Source organism: Sturnus vulgaris, chromosome 6 (genome assembly GCF_052056855.1).
Source record: "Sturnus vulgaris isolate bStuVul1 chromosome 6, bStuVul1.hap1, whole genome shotgun sequence".
Classification (NCBI taxonomy): domain Eukaryota; kingdom Metazoa; phylum Chordata; class Aves; order Passeriformes; family Sturnidae; genus Sturnus; species Sturnus vulgaris.
In genome coordinates this window covers 42,834,744-42,854,991 of record NC_142248.1, presented here as the reverse complement: position 1 = coordinate 42,854,991, position 20,248 = coordinate 42,834,744, and positions in this window count along the sequence as shown.

The following is a 20,248-nucleotide window of genomic DNA, read 5'->3' as shown; positions in this document are numbered from 1 at the left end:
GCAAGGGGTTTATTCACTTCTCAGTTCTCACTGCTACAATCCACTTCTCTTTCTCCAAATATAATAATCAATATTTGATCCTTGGGGCTAAAGCAGTGAGCAGAACCAGCTGCATGTTGATGGGTACAGAGACATCCTGGGCAGAAGCTGTGCCAAGGGGATCCCTCCTGACCCATGTGTGCATGGCACTTGGGCAAACTTCTGGAATAACACCAACCTCCTCCTCTTGGTGCATTTCAATTGCTGCTTGTTGTGTGGTCATAGGAGGCTCCTCACCCTGAGCCTTGGGTGCAGGGGAATTTCCACTGTTGCTCACTGATCAGGTGCTGACCAAGTTCTTCAGCACTTAGAGAGATGCAGGGAGCTTTGGTGAAACTGCATGTGGTGGGTGAGAAGTGCAGATGAAAGATGTCTGGAGGTGGCTTTGCTCAAACAGGGAGAACTGAGGTCACTAGAAAGGATTTGAGACTCAAACCTCTCACAGTCCCTTCTTCTGCCCAGGTCCAGCAGAGGGTTATGGCCTTCACTGCCCTTTTGATGTTGACATACTTGAGTGCAGGGTCAGTGAACACATTTATCTCAACAGTAATATGTGGAATTTATGCCCCTAAATTGCTGCATCTTCAGAATGTTGGTTCTTGTACCCCTCCTGGATGTATGCTCTTCCGGGGAGCACAGTCCTGCTTGCACACAACAACTTGCCAGGCTGGAGTGGAGAGCTAAGAGCCCTTTCCTTACATGATTTCATATTTATTCATTAACCCTGTCATGTGAGATTGGTCTGCTTTGGATCTGGTGGGCACAGACACCAGTGAGGTGCAAACAGAGCCATTCCCATGACACTTTGGGGTTGCCAGCTGTCACCACAGCACTTCCCAAGGATTTGAGGTGTGGATGAGCAAGAACAGCCTCATCTGTTACACAACAGTGATACCATCAAGGAACACGAGGCCTTGTGCACAAGTGATCACCAGATGGGATTAGGAAGAAAAGCTTATGTCTCAAGGGACATCATCCTACAACAAGGTACTCATCAGAGTGTCACTGCTGGACCCAGGTCAAACGTTGTTGTTGAAATGGTACAGTTTTCCTTTTGGTATTTGCTGGCATAGTTTCTGTTGCTGTTTACAAGTCGTGCATTCTGGAATCATCTGAGCAATGAGAACATCAATCTGGTCCTTTTCCAAGGGTAGATTACTCTGATGATGATGGAGAGACATTGTCTTGGCCTGGGTAGCCAAAGATGTCTGTCTTGCCATTCCTTAATCTGACAGTTCATTTCAGAGGGTCACAAGCCAAGGAATGACATTTCCCCAGGGGATGCAAAGCCTCAGGCTGAAACTGCATAGAAACCATGGACAGACTTTTTTTTTTCCACCCACAAATACTGAAAGTCGATATTCCACCTTCTTCCAGCCCCTAAAGCCATTCCTACAGGGCCTGTGCCTCGTGTTTGCCATGGCTTATCCAAACAAAGCCGTTCCCTTTGAGCAGAGGTGTCGCCGCACATTCTCCAGTGCTCTGCAAAGGGGAAACATTTGGCTTTAGCACTTCCCTGCCACCCCGTGCTCCTGCTGCAGGGGTGGAATACAAACACCAAGGGTTTTAGGGGTCCCAGGGGAGGCCAAGCAAAATTCCTTGCTTTGAAATGAACGTTAATGCTGAGAAATTAAGTTGTAATGCTGAGAATAAAGAAACTCCACGTACATTCATGTTTTGATAGCTCAGCATTATCCATTAGGCTTCAGCATCTGGAATTCAGAGGACTGTGGAACAATCTACTGAATGGTGATTTTTAGTGTGTTGTGGATTTTATGCTCATTTTAGCCCCAGTTTTGACTTGGATGATTTGTCTCTCCTGGCTTCAAGGAGGGTTGGATCAGTCTTTTGAAGGTGTTTTTTTAAGGGACTTTTCCACTGTGAAAGCATAGTGGAGCAGCCTTTGCTATATAAATCAATTTGGAAGTGACTTATAAAGAGCTTAATTTGCCTTCTATTAAAATTCCTTGTCATGTCTCCACTCCTTCCAGCTTGCTGTTAAATGACCTCTTGGGAAACTGAGGATTGAAGTCCCTTTCTGTGGCACAGAGGGAATGTGCTTGACTGAAAAAGCTGAAAAAAGCAGGGTCCAATGCATATTACCTGGAAAAACACACGAGGTTTTGTTGGAAATTTGGTGAATTTAAAAGCTCTTTGTTGTCCTACTGCAGCCAGCCCCGGGGGGCTTAGAGCGATGATAAAAGGCATGAGCAGGTGAGGGTCAGTCCCCTTTCCTGGTGGCATCCTGTAGCTCAGAAAATGTTTAGGAGCTCAAATGCCAGGGGCTTTCAGTGGTTGCTGGAATCTTCAGGATCCAGGCCCTAAAGAGGGGCTTTTGGCCAGCCTGGGCTCTGACACAACCAGGCTGGTTCTGGAGCAGCCACAGGACTGCTGAAAGTTGCTGCAGCTGCAGGGAGGCCAAGGCTAAAGATCACCAAGGCACAAAATTCCCCAGCCCTTCCATTCCCCAGGAAAGGAGGAAGGTGGCTGAGAGGGGAGGGGAAAGGAGCAAGGTGAGGAAGGATTTGTTGGGTTGTCTCTTGAAATTGTGGTGTTTTGCCAATGCGAAAACAAAGTGTCCATTCAAAAGCATGTGGCACCATCCCTGCTGTGCTGGGGGTCTGTGGGCTGGGAAGGGACACCACCAGCCCCTCTGCTCTGCCACCCTCTGTGAATCAGCTGCCTGTGCCTCCCTGTGATCCTTGCCTGGTTTGCCCTCACCCCCCACGATGGTCCCATTGTGGCGACCCATCTTGGAGCCTTGTCCTCTCTTCAAGGAAGCCAGAGGAGAGCCTGAGGTCACAGCTGTCACTCAGGCCCTTCTGAGATGGCCATAAACACACTCGCCTGTCCCCAAGGATCTGAAAAAGCCACAGGAAGGGGCTCAGTGGGTGGGAGAGGCTCTGAGCACCAGCATGGTCCCTCCCAGGCTGCATCCCTGAAATGACTCCACCAGCATTAACACTGGGATTGTTTAACCACTGTCACTTCTCTGGGGACCAGACAAAGTCACAACTCTCAGTGATGGGCACATTGCATGGGCAGAGCAGCCACAGGGCTTTTGATGCATCCCAGCAGCTCCAGCTGGTTTGGTCTCTACTGAGCTTCACTGAGCCAAAAAAACTTTGGTGAGCAGCTGTGGGAGCTGCCTGCCACCCAGCCTTGGTGTGGGGACACGTGTGGGTCTCAGGGATGGCTCTCTAGGAGAAGATCCTGGAGCAAAGCAAACCTTGCTTCCAACTTCCTTTTCCACGTGGTGACTATTTGTTGCTTCCAACAGTGACAAGCAAAACTGAGCTTCACCTGAGGATGTTGCAGCAAGTTTTTGACCTTTCCCAACCAGGCTGGTCTGGTTAAAGGCTCATCTTTTCTGGTTTAATTGACACCACAGAGACACCCAGGTTGCTGGAAGAGTTTCTAAAATGAACCTGGAAAGCAGCAAGTGTCATTGTCAGGAGCTGCTGAGCAAGCAGAGTTTAACAGGGTGGCACAACTGTTTTTCCTTCTATTCTCTGCAAAACAAGGTGGAATCACAAGGAGCGAAGAGAGCCATGTGCTGAACCTGCATATCTATTTTTACTCCCCTGCTCCATAATGTTCCAAGAATAATTTTTTTAGTGCACAGCAGGGTAGGAAAAAACTCGTGCTGATGGCATCTCTGCTATCCCCATTGTGCTGGGAGGAAAGAGGCAGCTGCTTTGCTGACCTGTCACTTCCATGAACCCGCATTCCAGGTACTGAGGCCATTTGCTCATGGGGGTTTGTTTGACGAAATGGCCACCGGGGTTTATATTTAGATCCTGCCTGTCCTGCCAAGTTCTCTTAAATTCTTGTAGGTTGAATGAAGTTGGAGGGGGTGGGAGAGGATCAGCTTGAAAAATAGAGCTGCTAATCTGCCTCTGGGAGAGCCTGTGGGATGCCCCGTCACCCCTGGGGCTTTGAGCATCCGCGGGCATCCCGCTGGGAGGGGGAAGCAGCTGGTGCCCCCACGCCAGCCTGGGGCTGTGGGCTGCTCCACAGAGGCTGTGGCCACTGCTGAGGTGCCAGGGGATTGAGTGATGGGGGAAGGTTGGGAGGAATATTTATAGCTTGTCTCGGTGCTGGGCCTGGGCTGATCACCATCCCAAGGATGTGAAGGGCACAAGTGTTCAGGGCAGCTCCCCAGGGACAGCAGGATGCAGGGATCAAGAGCACAAATGTCCTGATGGTGAGGGCAAGGGCTCTGCAGTGCCATCTCTTTCTGGGGAGAGCCCCCAGCCCCTCCATCATTTAAAGCAGAGCAGGAAAAAAACACCTAGGGCTGGGAGGAGAGCTCATATCCAGGGATGCCCAGTGGGTGACCCCAGGCCACCCCAAAGCCATCCCTTGGCTTGGACTGGGCTCATTCCTGGCTGGCACTTTGGTGACACACTCAGATCCTGTCCTCTTCCTTATCCAAGCTGTTCTTGAGGATTGCACTGTTTCCCATGGATTGTGCTTCTTTGGTTGTGCTGGACAAATTCACCAAAACAAAGGTTTTGAGGTAGGAAAACATTGCCCTGGCCCCCAGCACCATCATGGTGGGAAAAGCCCAGAGCAGCCCCAGCCCTGCAGCAGGCCTCCATCTGCCCTGGGCATCTGCTCCTTCCCCTGGAGATTTTGGGAAGTGACCAACAGTGAATGGATTTAATGTTAGTTCTTCTGTCTGCCTTGTCTCAATAATATATTTTTTCCTTTCTGAAAATATTTAGAATAATTTTCACGTTTACTTGGATAGACTAGATTATCTCGTTCAGAATTCAAGTGTCTGCTTGATACTATTGGTTTTTTGGTCAGTTTTCTCTTATGATCACTTGTCTGTTCCAAAATCTGACTCCAGAGTCCCAGGGTAAGCAGGAGAACTGTAACCACATCACCAATTTTCACCACTTCAGTAAGAATGAAAAGAAATAGCCATGCCTGATCATCATATAGAGACTGTCTACTTAAAGATTGCACCAGCAGCCAGAATTCAATCTTTTAAAACAAAAAGTCCTTTTACTTCTCATGATTGTAGAGTGGACTGGGACATACAAGAGCACAGCCAAGGTGCACTCAATACATTGTTGTGAAAAATCTCATGGTGCTCAACACTGGCTTGGGAGCACAGCTTGGAGCTGGCTCAGGGGGTTGGGTGCTTGGATTAGGGGAGTTCTTTCAGCTCCCTTTTCATGTGAGATGTGAATGATGAGGCAGTGAGGGCATGAGAGGGAGGTGCCCTCAGCCCACCGTGCAGAGCAGGGAATTACAGAGGGTCCTTGCACAGAGAAGGGAGCACAGTCCTGGGCAGAGCTCAGCACCCAGCTCTGGGTGTGTGTGTCCTCTGACAGAGGGAAGGTACCAAGGCTGCTTCCCCATGGTGATGCCAGATTTGGGAGGGCTGGTTTTGGGTTTAGGGGAGATGAACACCAGGTGAACTCCCCAGGGGCTGGTTCTGCAGCACAGGTGCCCTCAGCAGCCACCGCCTGCCAGCCCGGGTTCATTCCCTGAACTTGACTCTGTTTGCTGCACAGGGATTGACTCTACAGAGATCCATGCCTTGTTTGCTTTGTTTTTTTGGCCAGCTCAGCTGGCAACTCTTCTTTCCTCCTAAGGGAAGGGTACAGGAGACATTTGGCTGACAAAATTCCCCGTCTGTCCCTGCGTGCCAGGCACCTGTCTGCCCAAAGATCCTCCTGGTGTTTGCACATCCGGAGCCACAGCTTTGCTCTTTGGGGATGTCTGGCTTTGATTTCAGCTCCAATTCCTCCCTTCCTCCTCCTCCTCAGGCTTCCAGGTCCAGCACCAGGACTGGCCAGGTCTGGGAGCTCTGGGCAGATATTTCTGAGCTGTCAAAATCCACACCAAGCTGTGAGTCCTATTGCCTTTGCTGCTTTCTGCAGTAAAATTTATTGACATCTGTGTGCACCAATGGGCCATGTCAGTGTTCCCCTGCCATGGAGGTGTAGCACCTGCTGGAGTGGGCACACAGTTCCCTTGAGTTTGGCCGTGGTCAGTCTCCATCCAGGAAAAGGTAGGTTGCCACACTGTGGATATACCTTGATTTTCTCCAGCCTGCTGGTAACCCAATCTTTTCATAAACTCTGATATTGTTAAAAATGTGGCTAAAATGTTATTTTTCTCTATTTTTTCTTTTTTTTTCCTTAAAACTTCATCACCTGGTCAGCTTCCTGTGGTGTTTTCAGAGATTTTTGTGCACTTTTTCTGTTGATCCAAACTGAGCAATAACAGACCTCTGCAAGATCTGCTTGGTGGTGGGGAGAGTCCTCTGCCATTCTGCTTGCACCCCAGCATTCAGGGAAATGTTACCCAGAAAATGTTACCTTTCTGAAAAGTTTGGCTTCTTGTGTAGGCTTGCATCAAAACGTTTCAAACCCAGAAGCAAAAATTTCTCAAATATCCCAGGGGGCTGATGTCTGTGGGAAATGATGGAAGTTTATCTTGAACCAGTGCATTATCAGTCAGATATTGCTGCTCCTGCAATGCCAAGAGTAGCTGGTACTGTTGCTGGAACAGTAAGACCAGGATATCCTTGATGTGTCTGCTTTGCTCAAAATTCATTAGTTGTCTGCACTGATGTCTGTGCCATAAATAATTTTAAGGGATTCCCAGTGAATTTCATAGAAATTGCCGCTTCATTAGTTAAAATAAAACTGCATAATGAGCTCTCATAAGGTTGCCCCAGGTAAAACCACTGCTGTAGTTTGCCTGTCTAAGCCAATGACTGCAAGAAACACCTCAGTTTGCATTTCACTTTTAGCAATTTTTTTTCTATCAGCCAATGTTGTGAGGCCAAGAGCACCAATTGCATAAGTGTCTGCTCACAGCACGAGTGAGTCCTGCTGGGAAATGGGATTTCAAGAATGACTTTGAGGCAAGTTTCAGTCTTTGCTAAGCATGACTAAAGCTGTTCTCTGACCATTCCATCCTGATGTGGCTCATGCAGAGCACAGCTCATATCCCAGAATGGTTTGGGTTGGAAGGGACATCAAAGCTCATCTCAATCCAGCCCTCTGCCATGGCATGAACACCTTCCACTAGACCAGGTTGCTCCAAGCCCCATCCAACCTGGCCTGGAACACTCCCAAGGATGGGGCATCCACAGCTTCTCTGGGCAGCCTGTGCCAGTGTCTCACCACTGTCAAGTCACAGTCAAGTATTTCTTCCCAATATCAATTTTCAGTCTCACCTCTTTTGTTTCAAAGCCATTCCCCCTTGTCCTGTCACTATCTGTCTATGAAAAAGTTGCTCTTCAATATCATCTCAGTTTGGCCAATTCCACCCTTGGCCTGGCAAGGGAGGTTGGGCACTGAAACCTTTGGAAACCCCCACACCTACATCCCTTTGTACATCCAGGATGGAGTATGGCTGTGCCTTTATATTCTCATGGATAACACAGGAATGAGAGTAAGTGTCCCTCTCACAGGAAGGAGGAAGGAGGGTGTGCTCTTGGGCTGTAGCAGCCTTTGGAAGAGACCCCTTCTTCAGGGTCCTCCTGCATGGAGGGTGGGGAACATTCACCACTAAGAAACACTGCAGATGCTGCTGAATGCTGCCAGTGCTTTGGTGGGGTGGCTCTGCTGCTACTTCAATGGAACCATTAGCTTTGGCTTAAAAATGCACATCCCTACCTCTGTATCTCCTGGTTCAAACATCACTCTCTGAACTGTCCACCCAGAAAAAGTCTGGTTTGTTCCTCTGGTCTTGCTCATCCAGCTGTGAGCAGCAGCACATCCCACGGATCCTGCTGGGGCAAAAAGGCTGAGATCTGCTTTCTATTCCAGGTCAGGCAGGTTTGCTGTGTAACCTTGACAGGGGAATAGCTCTTCTGGAATCGCTGAATTTTCTAATACACGATGCCTTTGTACCTAGGTGGTGTGGTGAGGTTGGTGCCCTGTGACTGGATTGTTCAGAGCAATAAAAATATATTGGGTTCTTAAGATGTTGACCAATGGGTTTGGGAAACAGATGATTGATTCCCACAGCTGAGAAACAGGGATTGTAATATGTTTTGCCAGAGGAGACCAGTTTGACGGATGAGTTCATTTAAGGATTATGCTATAGATAGAGCTGTTGACAGAATGAATTTGTTTTTATTTTTCATCAGTAGGTATAACACAAAGCAGAACTAATTGAAAGTAGTTTCCTTGTGGCATCTGGTTGTGTTTCTTGCTTTAAGTCTTTCACACACTGTAAAATTACACCAAGGGCTTTTCTTCGCTTCCATCCGCTTTCCAAGTTTTCCATCACTGTTGTGCGTGGGTTCCCAGTGTGTCAGACACGTTGGTTAGTTGCAGACTGCACAAGAAATGGAGCTGGGCCATCATTCATTATTGCATGAACGTTCTGGTGCACATCCCAAATCCACACTGGGGTGTTCTCACCTTAGGGCTGATGGCAAAGCTGAAACATGAACGCCCTCACAGATATTTCTGATGGTGTTTTAAACTGTGACCTGTGCTAAATATGATTTCTATGCAGAGTGATCTCGTTCTGAGTAAAGCCCAAACCTGGAAGGCGATTATGTTTACCCAAGGAGGTGTTCTGAGGTTGAAGGAAGGTGTTGACTTGAGTTCTGGAAACAACTTTTCCAATCAGCCAGAGAGAACAAATCCCAGAGTTTCTTCAGGGATTTGGCTCGCTGTGTTCATTGCTCTCTTGGTTGGGCTGTTATCGCCTGCTGGCTCGGGCTGGATGATGGGAGCAGGGGCTCAGTTCCCCAAGTGCTTCCTCTGGCCGTTTGTGGTTATGTCTGCACTGAGATCATGCGGGCTGTCAGGGTAGAAAAACTGGGCTCTGTGGTTCAAACCCATCCTACAGATTTGATCTGTGGGTTTCGGCTTGGTTTTTTTATTTCTCTCTTTCTTTTCCAGTTGTGGTCAAATAAGAGTTTTCCAGAACTGACTCATGCAGGGCCAAAGAACAGGAATGCAGCGAGCACGGCAGCGCCTGCCAAAACAACAGACTCACCATCACAAGGGAGAAAACACCCCCAGGTCTCTGCCACCCAGGCCAGCACCTGAGGAGCAGAGCCCATGTGATTTCAGGATTACATTGCAGGCTAAATCCTAGCCTCCCCTTGGCCTCAGACCTGAACTTTAAGCCGTAGCCAAAACATAATCTGAATTTGAGCACTGGCTATTGGTCTGTCTCATCTCCTGCTCCTCATATGTGCAGTCATTCAACAGAAGCTGAAATGTGTTTTCTCTGCCAAGAGCTGTTGGTTTCCAAACAACTACATCAGCGTGGTGAGTGATGGAGTTTCCATCAACTGCTGTAGGCCAAATGCAGTCATCTGAATTCAGGTCTTGGCAGGTATAGAAACTTGGAGTTGTCAATGATTTTAATATGAAATGGTAATTAATTACAGTTTCTCATCCTGTGCTTTAGTTCTGTGAAAGCTCTTGGAATTGCAGATGAATGGGAGCTATTTTATCTCTTAGCTAGTGAGACTTTCTGTTCTTTAACTGACCTTTGAAATAATTTAGTCTGGGCTTGGATCTGGGTTAAATATAGCTGGTTATTTTCACTCTGAATACGTAGTACATGAAAGAACCTACGTATCCTTTGAATGTGTTTTGACAAGTGCCCTGTCTGTGTGCAGGTATGTATTTATAAACATTGCACTAAAATGACACTTCCAAAAGCGAGTACTTTCTCTCCTGTAGCAAAACGTTTGTCCAAATCATAGTGTTAGCTTCCAAAAAATAGGCAGTTCAAAGAGAGTAAGACACTTGGAAAGAAGCAAGCAAGGAGGAGATGTGGATTGAGTCCTCAGTAGTTTAAAAAGTGAACATGGAGCTGTTATCCACTTTATCCCTTTAAACCAGGACTAGATGGTGCCTAAAGCCCTTGCCTGACAGCAAAATTAAAGGCAGCAAAAGGAGCTGTCATAGAATGGTAGATACATCTTGGGTTGACTCAATGATCTTGAGGGTCTCTTCCATCCTAGTGATTCTGTGTGAATTTCACATAACCACATCCTTCCTTCCTGCCTTTCCCCTGCCAGTCATCACTTCTCATCTCAAGTTTGGTCCAGGAACAAGGTCTCATCTTTGCTTGTTTGAGGATAATGCCCTGAGCTGCAGCTTCCCTGAGGAGCTGGCTCTGCTTCACCATTACCCTGCTGTTTATGTAGCCATTTACACCCAGATTCCTACTAATTTGTAACATGCACAGGTCTCAAGTGTAAATGAGTGTCTGGAGTAGACCAGCATCATGTCTGCTCTCCTTCCTACTGCCTGCTCTTCTCCAGATCGAAAGATTTGGCAGGCATTGCTCCATGGGACTTCCACTGCTCTTACCTTTTCCCTTGCCATCAGGATGGGACAGTGCAAAAAGATCAGCCTCAAGTCCAGAGAGTGTGTCTGTGGCAGTGGGAGTGAAGATGGAAGCATCACATTAATTCTTTGGGAGGGAAAAGGTAAAAATGACCCATTCTCAGAGGGTAAAGCAACCTCTGGCCCTCTGTCCTGACATCTGTGATCTGAGTCATCAAATTCCCTTCTGCTGTAACTGCTGCCACTTTTCTGGGGGTGGAAAGCCCTGCTAGCTCAGGCCTTCCAGTGCCACTTGGCAGCTGTGGTAATTTACAGCAGAAAAGACTCCTCTGCAGCCTGTCAAGGCACGGTCTCCAACTCCATTTTAAATACTTCTGCTCCTCCAGATGATTTACTGCTCAAGCACGAGGTGGTCATTTTATCTCTCTTCCCCCTTGGCCCACGACAGCCTGGATCCCATGCACAGACTGGATCCCCCTTCCAGGGTGTTGTGGAATGAGGCAGATAAAAGCTGCTCCATTTTTCACGAGCCCTCCTGAGCAGTTCTGCCGGGAGGTGACCACGTAGCCGATGGCCATGTCCATTCTGCTGGCACCTGCAGCATTTTATGCCGTGTCTGAGTCTCAGCAGGCTCCCCACGCCTGCTAATGGCTTTGCAGCCCAGCCAATCAATTGGTTATTTATGGCAGGCACGTCTCAAAACTGTCGGGTCAAGTTTTCCTACCCTGATGTATTTTGTTCAGAGGAACACATAAATCCTCTGCTGCCATTTGCAGCTCAAACCTCCTGAGTGTGAAGCCAGAGGGTTAAAGTTTCCAGCAATAGTAGCAAACTGTATTTTAAAGGGTTGTTCTCCTGACTCTTAGGGGCTTGGGTGCTTTGTGTGAGTCATGAATCAGTTCACACTGCAAGATTTATAGGCATTAAAATCTCTCTTTGGTATCCTTTAGCTTTGGAGTTTGAAGTCATAAGCAAGGAAATTGAGACTTCTCCACTGTTCCAGTGATTTTCCATTTAAGGTGCTCTTCTGAAGGATCATGATGACGTCTTCATTAGGTGCTCTAAAGTGAGATGCAGAATATCTGCACTTTCAGAGTCTGGTGCTGCTGCACCAAAATTCAAAAGCTCATGAATGGAAGGATGAAGGATTGTGTAAAGTGAACTCTGGATTTTGTTATCAAGCCTCTAAAGACCATAATGCTCCTATTACTCGGAGCTATATAAGTCTTGGTGCCAGAGAAATAACAATCAAACACAACCAGAAGATTTCCCAGTCTTCAAGACCTTCCAATTGCGAATACTTCCCAATTTTGAAGGTTTAAGTAGCAACCATTGAAGCACAACTATCTATAGCAGCAATTCCTATGCATGAAGGGCATCTCAGAAAGCATGGAGTAACTCCTGGATGAGACAGGATCACAGTCAACTTTCTGTTCAGCCTACACTGATATATTTTCAATATATCTGCATGTTCAGAAATTTAAAAAATGGCTACTGTAAAATGAAGTGAGGGAAATTATAATAAACGCAGCTTGTGAAGCCATGAACACTGTGCTATGTTTCAGGAATTGGGAAAATAATTTGCTTACAAAAGGAAACTAACTGTTAATGACACAAAGTGGAGGTTTTGTCTGGTCTCGGCAGAAAATAATTTTCCCTGACAGGATGTAAGCAGCCTTGGAGCTGGTAGCATACTGCAAGCACACCTTCAGCTTTCAACATTTCATTTGGAAAATATTATCTGACAAATCAAAGCTCCTCATGTGGCCTTGCCTACAACACTTAAAATTAAATCTAATTCAAAAAATTTGGACTGATCCACAAAATTCCATGTGATAAAACAAGGGGTTCCTCTCTCTGTGGCTGGGATCCTGTGCAAGACAGTATGAGACTTATCTTCCTTTCCCCAGAGGTCTCAGAAGAACGTTGCTGCTAAACACTGCTGAGTGTTGTAAAAGGACAAACATGAACGTGAATCCAACCTTGAATGGAGGAGGAGGAGCCCTGACTTTTCTGAGCTAGCTTAGAATACACTGAATTTGTGTGGACTACTAGTTGCCAAGTGATGCTCTTACATATGCTCATTTAGGTCCATGTCTGGGAATGATGAAGACCAATGTCCTTCTTGGCATCAGTAATGACTCTGCTGTGACAAGAACAATTTCCACCCAAGATAACTCAATACTTGCAAGGTTTTGTGGCATGTCTCTGTTTATAAATGGAGACCACTTAAGCTCAGCAAATTTTTAATGCATGAGCATTTGTGAGCACAAACAGAAACTAGTAAGAAGGTATAAACACCAAAGTGTTAACCCTTGAGTGACCTCTGAAACAACTGTATGGGGAATGTGAGGCTTAAAAAACCCTCCTTTTGCGGCACTTCAGTGGGTGATTTGAGGAGCATTTTCAAAGATGAACGGGCCCTTGTCAGAGGGTGGAAATGCACAATGAATGCACACATTTGAAAGCCCTTGGTGAAAGCCAAGGCAGGCACCTGGAGAGGCTGTGGAGGACGGAGGTGCCTTGGCTGTGCTGTGGCGTTATCAGCCCCACGGCTGCGCAGGGAACCGCGCTGTGTGTGGTGGTGGAAGTTTTTAAAACGATTTTCATCAACATGATTAAATACTTATTACATGAGTCAGCCATACGGGCTTCATTAAAGCAGTGAACTCAGAGGAGCCTCCTCGTCTGTTTATGAAATCCATCTGGAATCACGGATGGCTCAGGAGAAGGAGGATGAATGCAGCTCAGTGTGACAGAAGCCCGTTCTCCTCCCAGGAGCCTGCCTGCACCAACACACGCTGCACTCCTCGCCCCACACTCAGGGAAAAGGGCTTTTATTTTTCTTTCTGCACATTCCTGGGCAAGGAACCAAGGCCTGCCATGACTTTGACAGTGAGACTTTAAATATACCCTGTCGGGATGTGACACAGGCACCTTTTTCTGGTGGCAGGATATAACACAGCTTTAAAGAAAAAAAAAATAGATGCAAGCTTTTGCACTGGAGGGAAGTATACCTTGAAAGGAACTGCTTAATGAACTTTAACCAGCCTTCCAAGATCTTTATTAGCTGCCCCTTTATCAAATTAAATTCACACTGTGCTAGGCAGGTTAAGTACTGCGAGTTGATGTCATGTGCTAAGTGCCAAAGTAGGCTTTAATTGGCTGTTTAAATGAGAAAAGGGGTCCTGCTGTGCTGCACATGCACGTACACACACGAGCTCAGCTCGCACTAAACAAGGTACCAGATTTTTCTTGAACCAACTAGAAAGGTTTTGCTCCATGTCAGCTTGAGCCTCTTGTCTACCAGGACAAATAAGTGAAGGAAAAGTTGCATTAAAAGCCTTAAGCTCTGTCCCCTGGGTTATAGGTGACACACAAGATGGTGGATGTGCTTCAAGGTAAGCTGGATGAGATGCTCATTCCAGAAATGTTGTCCCATGGAATTACTCAGAATTGGCTCTTTCTGAGCAGCATTCCTGAGGAATGCCTGCTGATTAACCTGGCAGGGTTTTAATAAAGATTTTTTGTATTGGTCACAGCTTGGTTTCATCGATCATGAATTAGTCACAGATGTCAACAAGAGTAGCTAGAACAGTAAAGGCCAGATGGAGACGAGCATGTCACCTGTCCTGCAGAAGGATTTTCATCTTAAAAACACTTTACAGCAGCAGCAGTGGTGACTGCAGAGTTTAGATTACAGAAAATGGGGGGGTCCTTTACCTTCCCAGTGGGAATCTCTGGCCTCCCAGGAGGAGCAGTTAGTCACACATGGAGAAATCCTGCTGGCATTGCTTGTGTGGAATCATCCAAGGCAACCACTCTCATGACTAACAGCTTTACCCCTTTGTGAGAGGGATGAAAAATGAAGTGGTGGTGGCGTTTCGTACTCCTGCGGCCCAGACGGAACAAGGGTGAAAGTGCTGCTGGAACTTGCTAAATTTGAACAGTTGTTTTCTGTTAACACATGGCCTTAAAAATGTGATTTGAGAAGCTTGTTAGAGAGTTAGTGTTAACATCCAGTCCCAGTGCAATTGGGCCCAGCTGGGCGACGAGCCTCCGGAGCATCCTGCTTTCCCCATCCAGCTGCATCCTCCTGTCCTGCTCATCAGCCTTTGCTTGATCTGCCATGGTGGCAAGCCCCAGTGCTGCCTGGGAACACCCTCCCTCTCCATCCTGAGCCACGGGGTGAGCAGCTGAACCCTCAGCTTCATCTCCACAGCATCTGGGACTGGGGAGCAATGGCACTTGAGCACTGGTGGCTGCTGTTTGCTGCTCTCCTGGGCAGTGATGCTGGTGGTGCCTGGGGGGCTCTGCAGCAGCACCACAAACCACAAATTTCTTTTTCTTCCACCCTTTTTAAGCATGCCAAAAGCAATTTTCCACTGATAGAAAACCTTGCAGTAGGTCCTGCTCCCTTCCTCTTCCTACTCTCCTTCCCCTGCCCTTCCCTTCCAGCCCTTCTCTGGTTTCCTCACAGGCCCTCTCATGTCCCCATCCCTGAGTTTACCTTCTCCCTCTCTCTTTCCTACTGCTTTCCCCATTAAGCTGGACGCTTTGGGGAACTCCTGCCTCCTCTCTGCAGCTTGCAGCTGATTTTATCTGCCCCCCCAGGGATGGTTTGCACAGGGCAGCAGCCAGCACAGAGGTGCAGAGGCTTCCGGCACTCGCACTAACCTGCATTCCAACATTAAAGATAATGGATACAATGGAAAATCAATGGAGAATATGTAACTTTATCCCATTCATAGCTTCATATTGCATTACACCATGGCCTTCAGATACATAAAAGTGATATATGGCTGAACTTGGCAGCAGAAAAGAACACAGGAAACAAATATCTTTGGTAAGAATCACAGTCTAGGTATAACTTATACAGCAAATAGGCATGAGTATCTTCTGGTTTTCATGAAATTTTGCTTTGTAATTATTTTCCAGTAATATGCCAGAGTGTAAAAAATAAATCAAGGCTTTGTGCATATTACAGATTTCCCCTGAGTGAGATAAGAGAGAGAAAGAAAATGACTGCTTGACTTTCCAACCTCAGCCATATGCCAAAGCTGTCAGAAATACTGCTTTTTGTACATTATATCAGTGGAGGAAATTATAGCTGCTGTTATCTGCCCTTTGGTCAGGAGCACATTCTGCACCTTGGCTAATGTGCCTTCGTGGTTCAGCCACCTGCACTTTTTCGAGGAGTTCATCTAATTATGGGGTAGATGAGTCAGGCTGCATTTCCTATAGGCTGTCTACAAACATAGGAAGTTATTAATACTGATTAGCTGAAAAAGTCCAGGTCTTCTCCACGACGTTTCCTGGCTAATATTAGACACACCTTCTGTGCTTGGAGCTGTGATGGCTGATAAGAACCAGTAGTGTGGCCACCGAGGTTTTATGGCTGTGGGTGCAGCATGGGACAGACTGTCCCAAGGGGGCTTTTTTCTTACACCTTTAAATGCATTCAGGCAGACAGGCTGGAATGAGAATAAGAAACTAAAAGCAGAGGGTACAGCCCTGAATAAAGTGATGTGCAAGCCTCTTAGGAAATGGTGAGGGAGTGGCACGATACTGCCTTGCCTTGGTGCCTGGCAGCAGAAGAAAGTTATTGGGAAATTTTCCTTTCACTAGAAAGAAATATGTCCCCAAAGGAGAGCAGAAAGTTCCTAGGAGATGTTGTCGTAAGACTTGAGCTCCTTGTTTTGGAAGAAGATTAAAAGAAACTTGACTGTTTAATGATAATTAAGCAGCTGTAGCCAAGCTCTAGCAACAGGCACCACAGAGACCTGCTGGGGCAGAGGTCCCTGCACGACCCCTGGGATAACCAGGGTTTGGAGACACAGAGATGCTGCAAGGTCTGTTTTCAGGTCTTCCATCAATCTGCAAATCCCTGCTGTTTGCTGAGCCTTCTTTTACCCTGGACCTGGCTCCTCTGTGCAGCCCACCAGGGCCAGGGGCTGGTGGTGGAGTCTCAGCTTCACACTGGGCTTGTGGGACTCCCCAGGACTCCCACACTGACCTAAGCCATGCTCCTTGTCATCATTCCGTGAGAAGAGGTGAAAAGGGGATGTCCTATGGCCCAGTGGGAGCAGGGACAGGAGTTTGGTGGTGATGGGAAGCTCAGCCCATGCCTGTCCCTGCCTGAGCAGTGGCTGTAGCTCAGACACACCTGGGCCAGCTCTGAGAGGCAGAAAAGGGGTGGAGATAATGAAGTAGCACAGCTGGCCCCACTGTTGGCAATAAGGACTTCACTGGTGTCACATGGAAGATTTTCAGATGATAAAGCAAAAGGCAAAAAATGGGGCAGATGTGTAGTTACGGAAATTTATCCAAGTTGTGCAAAGGGGAATACAGAACGCAGCCAGAAAATTCTTGAGATGTAAGTGATTATATCTTAGAAAATAGGTAAAATAATAATGTCCCAGCAACCAGGACTGGGAGCCAGAAGAACAGAAATTAAATGCTTTAAACATTCACAAAACAAATCTTGTATCACAGATGTCCTGATGTTTTATCTCTTGATTTATTTCAGTTTTGCAAGCCACAGAAAAATGGTACGTGATGGTTTTTCCTTTTCAGTTCCCACTACTGAGCTTACAAAGCTTGCCAAGAGTGGAGAACTTCACAGAAATCAAAAAGAAAAAGCTTCCTGGCTGGCTGGATTTTCCATTGCTTTCTCAGCTGTACCACAGTGGCTCCTCTAATTTATTCTGCAACCAGAGGGGACAACTGGGCACAGCATGGGCACATGGGGTGGGAAAGAGTGGCTGGCACATGGCACCACAGCTGCTCTGTGAAAAATTGATTTTAGGTGGAAGGACTGTGTTCTCCCTGCTCCCTGGGTGAAGGAGGAATTTGTTTGCAGAGTACCATGGCATTGCATGGGCATAATGCAGCAGGCTGCAAATACCTGTCCTCTCAAGGTCCCTTGGGTTTATATTCTTAGTCAGAATACACCATACAACAGGAAATTATGCTTCCTTTCTCCCTCACTCTCCTGGGTTTGATTTCAACTCCTCCTGTGTGGCACAGCAAGTACAGGTGAAGTTATTTTACAGTATCAAGTCGATGCCTCTCCAAGTAATTAAACTAATGTTTTTAACATTGTTCCTTGTAACAGGGATGAGTGTTATCCCCATTTTACAGGTGTAGAAATCAAGACAATTTGGCTGTGGTGTTGAAAGGAAATTATGTTGAGCTCGTGGCATTGAATTAATGTAACTCATCCCACTCCTTGACTGTGGATCAGAGTTCATAGAGTCATGCTCTATAAATATCTGCCAGCAAGTATATGTGAAATATAAAAAGCCTACCCTTCCTTCAAGCTTTGATTCAATCTAAATGTATCCTTGTCATACCTGGTTTTATTATATTTGGTCTAAAAGCCCATAAATAGAGTCACACACAGAAACTTTGGGGAGAAGATTGCCAGAAATAAGGCTTCTCCTGTTGGAGGCTGCTGCCCAGTCCTAACCTGTGCTTCTCCTGTCTCAGCTGCAGATGAGATGGAAAATCTGAGCTGCTTTGGCCAGAAGCTTATCCTGGACTCAGATTCTCATTTTTTCCCCCCCTCAAACAGTATGTGCAATTACTGCACTACTTTGCAATACAGAAAAGCAAGATTCGGGAGTTGGGCTTTGATGATCCTTTCCAACTCAAGGTATCCTATTGTTCTATGAGGATACTCCCATGTTTGATTGATGGAACTGGGATGGATCTGATTTATAAAGTAAAATGACATGTATAGAAGTAGGCAAAAAAAGAGGGGGGAAAAATCAGTGAGAATCAAGTTTCAGGGAATCATTAAAAAACAGAAGACAGAATTTCTTCCTTATTGAATAGTTTTTGCCCAGGAACATTCTAGTCCTAAAGCAAATCCAGAAACTGTTGTGAGTTTGTGACATATGACTTGTATCTTGAGAGTTTACAGCAGATTGCAACAGACTGAGATGACATTTAGGCAGCTGAAGCCACATCCCCTAAGTTATGTTTCACAGGGAAAAATACTCTGCCTGGTGGGAATGTTGTGCTGTTGGGTGGCAGAAAGCATTATTATTATTAGAGATGGCAAGGATCTATGTGGCCTTTGTGCTTGAAATAAGAATTTTTTGCAGCTTACAGGCTGGGCACTCCTTTGTTTGCTCGCTTTTGTATTGCCTGGGTTTCTGTGTGTGCATATTTCTGCTAAATGCAAAAATAGAGCCTCTTTTATTGCAACATTTCACAGAATTTTTCCAGCTTAAATGAGCCAGTTTCCAAATCAAAAGGATAAACTCTGATGAAAAGTTGGCTTCTAAATGTGAGGTTGTTCATTGTCCACATTCCGCTGGCTTTTAAAGGAATAAAAAAGTATTTCTATAATGAAGAGAACTCATATTTTAAGGGGGTTGTAACCATTCTCTAGCAAATGGTAAAAATTGTGTCAAATTGAGGAGGGTGGGTTTTTTCCACCACTTTTCCACCACTTCTGGTTGCCTTATTCCTGCAGAAGGCAAAGATGCACAGTGAGTAGGATGGAAATGCTCAGGAATGAAAAATATCTTCGATTTCCAAATTTCTGCTCCTCTTTGAGGAGCTGCCAGGCCTTGTGTTAGTGGTGACTTTGTGAATGTGAGAGGCATCTTGCTGATCTGGAGGCAGAACCATTGCTCACACACCGATGGCTCTTGTGGGCACAGCCAGGTCCCAGCTCCCAGCCCTGCCTGCCCAGGGTGACAGATATCACCTCTGCAGCTTTGAACACTGATTCCTCCCAGTCTGACACCGGGTAACTCAGATTTTGTAAAATGGAGCCAGGAAAACTCTTTAAGGGGTCTTAATTCAAAAGTACCCATCAGGTTTTGCACTGATTTTATATAGATATTTTCGATGATCTATTTGTAATAGGTCATCTGTGATGGGTACAGGGAGAGTCCCAACATCCTGCAATGCTTCTACAGGGCTATCCATTCCCAAAATGAAAAGAGCAAAGTCAACAGGGCAAGCAGTGCTTGGATTGTGCCTCAAAGAAGGAAAAGACGTGAAAGATTTTTGAGCAAGGTTCTCCGTGGCAAAAAAATTACTCCAACACAGAAAATACTTAACTCTGTATGAAGAGAGGCTGGAGTCCAATACAAGACAATTTACAATCCTTTACAATACCTGCTTGGCCTTATAGTGGCCTTTCAGTACCTAAAGGGGCCCTACAAGAGATCTGGAGACGGACTTGGGACAAGGGCATGGAGTGGCAGGGAGAAGTGGAATGGCTTCAAACTGACAGAGAGCAGGATTGGATTGGATATTGGGAAGAAATTCTTGACTGTGAGGGCAGTCAAGCACTGGAAAAAGTTGCCCAGAGAAGCTGTGGAGCCTTTTCAGCCCCTTCCCTGCAGTGTTCAAGGCCAGGCTGGAAGGGATTTGGAGCAACCTGGTCTAGTGGAAGGTGTCCCTGCTTTCCACTTTGCCTTAAAGATTTCTGGCAGCTGGGATGGAGGATGAGAGGCTGCCCTGTGCACTCACTTCCCAACCCAGACTGCACCCATCTCTTCCAACAGCACTCCTGCTGTCAGGTCTGACCAGCAGAAGGTGAGTGAAGTTATTATTTAGTTATTTCATCTAAAAATAGATTGATATAACCTGCAAAAGGCTAAAAATATAATCTAAAAAAAGAGACTGATGTATTTTCTTATATTCCTCCAGTTACATAGTGCTGGGTGATGAAGAAGATGATGACACAGCAAATTAATTCCTGATTCTGCAAATGCTTCAGAGGAGCTGAAAAATTGCTTGGCTAAGGTGACAGAAGGGTCATAGAGGACAGTGAAGTCTTGATGTAGGAGCTAGAAAATTTGGCTAAACCAAGACATTTGTAACACTTTTCTTTACACATCAGTAACTCAGAGGAGTTTGAATAAGAGAGTTAATTTGGTTTTATT